Source organism: Symphalangus syndactylus, chromosome 3, assembly GCF_028878055.3.
Source record: "Symphalangus syndactylus isolate Jambi chromosome 3, NHGRI_mSymSyn1-v2.1_pri, whole genome shotgun sequence".
Classification (NCBI taxonomy): domain Eukaryota; kingdom Metazoa; phylum Chordata; class Mammalia; order Primates; family Hylobatidae; genus Symphalangus; species Symphalangus syndactylus.
The window spans coordinates 43887009-43891144 of NC_072425.2; the positions used below are offsets into that span (position 1 = coordinate 43887009).

Here is a 4136-nt window from a genome sequence, read left to right on the forward strand (position 1 = left end):
GAATCAATGCAATTCTTCTCAAACTACCAACATCATTCTTCACAGAATTAGGGAACAAAACTATTCTCAATTTCATATAGACTCAAAAAAGAGCCTGAATAGCCAAAGCAATCCTAAGCAAAAAGAAAGCCAGAGCCATCACATTACCCAACTTCAAACTATACTATAAGGCTACAGTAACCAAAACAGCATGATACTGGTACAGAAACAGATACATAGACCAATGGAAGAGAAATAAAGTTGTTCACTTATACCCATCTGATCCTTGACAAAGTTGACAAAAATAAGCATTGGGGAAAGGACTTACTATTCAATAAATGGTGCTGGGTTAACTCGCTAGCCATATGCAGAAGAAAATGGATCCCTAACTTTTACAATATATAAAAATTAACTCAAGATGTATTTAAGATTTACATGCGAGATGTAAAACTATAAAAATCTTATAAGAAAACCTAGGAAATATCGTTCTGGACATTGGCCTAGAGGAAGAATTTATGACTGAGTTCTCAAAAGCGATTGCAACAAAAACAAAAATTGACAAGTAGGACCTAATTAAACTAAAGAGCTTCTGCACAGCAAGAGAAACTATATATTAAAAAAAAAGAGTAAACACACAACTTACAGAAAGGGAGAAAATATTCACAAACTATACACCCAGTAAAAGTCCAGTTTCCAGAGTCTATGAGGAACTCAAACAATTCAACAAGCAAAAAACAAATAATCCCATTAAAAAGTGGGCAAAGGACATGAATAGGCACTTCTCAAAAAAAGGCATACAAGTGGCCAACAAACATAGGAAAAAATGTCAATATCACTAATCAGAGAAATGCAAATCAAAACCAATCTCACATAAGTCAAAATGGCTATTTTTTTTTTCAGAACACGGACTTTATTGATGGTACACAACAAAGTATGATTCCCTAGGCCCCTCTCTCTTTAGAAGGTATGACATGGAAACTGTGGCAAGGGAGATTCTCAGTGTGGTGCTGGACTGAGGGCCTCTCTCTTCCTCTGGAGATCTTGCTGGGGCTGGTGGCCTGGAGGTTCTTATTCCTTGGAGGTCATGTAGACCCTGAGTTTCACCACCCTGTTGCTATAGCCAAAATCATGGTCATACCAGGAAATGAGCTTGGTATAGTGGTTTTCAAAGGCAATGCTGGCCCCAGCATGGAAGATGGAAGAGTGGGTGTCATTGTTAAAGCTGGAGAAGACAATCTGGTGCTAAGTGTAGTCCAGATGCTCTTGAGGGGGCCCTCTGATGCCTGCTTCACCTTCTTGATGTAATCATATTTGAAATCTTTCTCCAGACAGCAAGTCAGATCCATGACTGACACATTGGTGATAGGGACATGGAAGGCCATGCCAGTGAGCTTCCCATTCTGCTCAGGGATGAACTTGCACACAGCCTTGGCAGGGCCACTAGATGCAGGGATGAAGTTCTGGAAACCCCCAAGGCCATCACACCACAGTTTCCCAGAAGGTCCATCCATAGTCTTCTGGGTGTGGCAGTTTGGCAGCGAAGGCCATAGACTGTGGTCATGAGTCCGTCCATAATGCCAAAGTTGTCATGGATGACCTTGGCCAGGGAGGCTAAGCAGTTGGTAGTGTAGGAGGCATTGCTGACAATCTTGAGGCTGTTTTTGTATTTCTTATGGTTCATGCCCATCACAAACATGGGGGCATCAGCAGAAGGGCCAGAGATGATGACTGTTTTGATTCTCCCCTCTAAGTGAGCTCCAGCCTTCTCCATGGTAGTGAAGATAATGGTAGACTCTATGACATAATCACTGTTGGCATCACCCAGTTTGATTTTGGTGGGATCTCACTACTGGAAGATGGTAATGGGATTTCCATTGATGACAAGCTTCACATTCTCAGCCTTGATGGTGCTGTGGAACTCGTCATGGGTGGAATCATATTAGAACATGTAAATACCATGTGGTTGAGGTCAATGAAGTAGTCATTGATCACGACAAAATCTACTTTGCCAGAGTTAAAAGCAGCCCTGGAGACCTGGTGTCTAATACAGCCAAACTCATTTACTCCACCCTTCACTTTCTCCATAGCGTCTCAGGGATGTGGCTGGCACTACACAAGATGTAGCTGTCTGTTGAACAGGAGAAGCAGAGAGCCAGAATGGCTGCTATTACCAATCAAAAAATAACATATCCTAGCAAGGCTGTGGAGAGAAGTGAAAACTTATACACTGCTGGTGAGAATATAAATCGGTTCAGCCATGTGGAAATTGGCGATTCTCAAAGTTTAGAGATTTCCGAAAGAACTTAAAACAGCACTACCATTTAACCTAGCAATCCCATTACTGGGTATATACCGAAAGGAAAATAAATAGTTCTATCAAAAAGATACATGTACTCGTATGTTCATCACAGCACTATTCACAATAGCAAAGACATGAAATTAACCTGGGTACCCACCAACAGTGGACTGGAAAAGGATAACGTGATACACATATACCATAGAATACTATACAGCCATAAAAAGAACAAAATAATGTCTTTTGCAGAAACATCGATACAGCTGGAGGCCATTATCCTAAACAAATTAACAGAGAAACAGAAAACCAAATGTCATTTGTTCTCACTTGTAAGTGGGAGCTAAACACTGGGTACACATAGACATAAAGATGGGAATACACACGGAGATTTCTAGACAATGGAGGGAGGAAAGAGGGGCAAGGGCTGAAAAACTATCTATTGGGTACTGTGCTCACTACCTGGGTGACAGGATCATGTGTACCCCAAACCTCAGCATCATGCAATATGTCCATGTAGCAAACCTGTTCATGTACCTCCCAAATCTAAAATAAAAGTTGAAATTATTTTTAAAAATCTACAGAGCTATTAATATAAATACAGTATCATTGAAGTTATTATAAAAACAATTAAGAAAATAATTGTACGTTATAATTTAAATGAATATGCCCCCATTTCGTGACAAGTAGCTCTTCTCTCACTAGTATGGTTTACCTGGGATTATAGATTTACTTACATCCAGACTCTAAAGGGATGACTTAAAGGAATCACAGTAACAAACAAGAATTGTGAATATGCCAGTTTCACACTCCTGGGGTCTAATTTGGTCTCCCTGCTTAGACCCAACCAGGAGGACAATTAAGAAGATATTTACCCAAGGAAAGAATGCAGCAACAGGTCCATGGAGAATACAAAAGGCTGTACTCTGTGTAAAGGAATCATACTGTGGAAAACATAAGTAAACTATGAGGGTAAAGTCACTTGTTGAAATTTGAGGAGATTCTTTACTGTTAAATCTAGAATGACAGAAAAGTGAGAAGCCATTAATATTGGTCTGAGAAGGAGTCATATCTTGTTTATATAGTCCCCATGTACAAGTGGGTATTTATTAACGCTATATGCTGCAAATACAAACAAGGAAGGTAAGCCATGATACTTTGGGGAAACACTATCCTTACCTCAAAAGGAAAATAACCCACAAAAACAAAAAGGAAGCTTCTTAGCTGAATTCTTCATCGATTTCTAATTCGTTTCTAATTCATAATAATTTGCATTTTCATGGAATTTGCACATAATATTGCCAAAGCCATTATGTTTATTGCTACAAATGGACTGAATCTGTATAATTTACACTTTCTTTCCAACATCTTTTATTCACTCCTCAGAGCATAACTGGCTAAGAAGAGTAGTAAAATGTTCCTGGAGAGGCTGTTCGCTATTCCTTAGCACTTTCTTGAGAAAGGTATATGCCTCCTAGTCCCCAATTACATATAAATATATTATGTCAAATATATATATACATATATTCACTATGTAGTGCTGTTTTCCATAATTAATACACCTTAGTCCACCTCTCAAGAGAAACATTTACTAATTCATCTCTTAGGAAGGCATATTTCTAGCTGAAGAAAGCCTACACTTAACCACCATTGCATGTAAAGTTCTAAGCACAAGGCCTGGCACAGAGAAAACCCTCAATAAAAATAAACTATTATTATTGCTGTTGTTTAATGGCACTCTTTTTAAAGTGTGAAGTAGAAATTTGTGCATGGCAAGAGTATGCCCTTCCTTTCCCAAGCACCTCATTAAAAATCACCTTATTAACATCTGGCTATCTCTCCAGGTGCTGCAGGCCTGCAACTT

The 4136-nt window shown here is 39.1% G+C and overlaps 1 pseudogene; it reads right to left on the bottom strand.

Annotated features, from left to right (window-relative positions):
- Positions 1–1047: 1047 nt before the first annotated feature.
- LOC129478313 (glyceraldehyde-3-phosphate dehydrogenase-like) lies at positions 1048–2064 on the bottom strand (annotated as a pseudogene).
- Between the last annotated feature and the right edge of the window lie 2072 nt (positions 2065–4136).